This window comes from Hippocampus comes, unplaced genomic scaffold (genome assembly GCF_001891065.2).
Source record: "Hippocampus comes isolate QL1 unplaced genomic scaffold, H_comes_QL1_v1.1 scaffold110, whole genome shotgun sequence".
Lineage (NCBI taxonomy): Eukaryota > Metazoa > Chordata > Actinopteri > Syngnathiformes > Syngnathidae > Hippocampus > Hippocampus comes.
The window spans coordinates 13810-14047 of NW_017805498.1; the positions used below are offsets into that span (position 1 = coordinate 13810).

Consider the following 238-nt stretch of genomic DNA (forward strand, 5'->3'; position numbering starts at 1 on the left):
TAATAAATAAGTTATTGATCGAGTGGCTTTCAATGTTATTTAAAATAACATTGAAAGCCACTCAACTAAGTGGAAATAATATGACGTAAAGAATACAGAGAAGAATTTTGTTTACATATTTATGAAAACAAAATAACAAATTATAAAGTAACATGAAATACATAAAAGTAAATTTACTTTTCCGAGAATGTTTAGGCCAGCAGAGAAGGCCTTGCTGGCCCTCAGGGTCCGCCACTGC

The 238-nt window shown here is 31.9% G+C and overlaps 1 protein-coding gene across 1 annotated transcript in view; it reads right to left on the minus strand.

Moving 5' to 3' along the window:
* LOC109519961 (coagulation factor VIII-like) overlaps nt 1-238 on the minus strand; it is a 13867-nt gene that overhangs the window by 10686 nt on the left and 2943 nt on the right. The gene's annotated exons all lie outside the window — the stretch shown is intronic.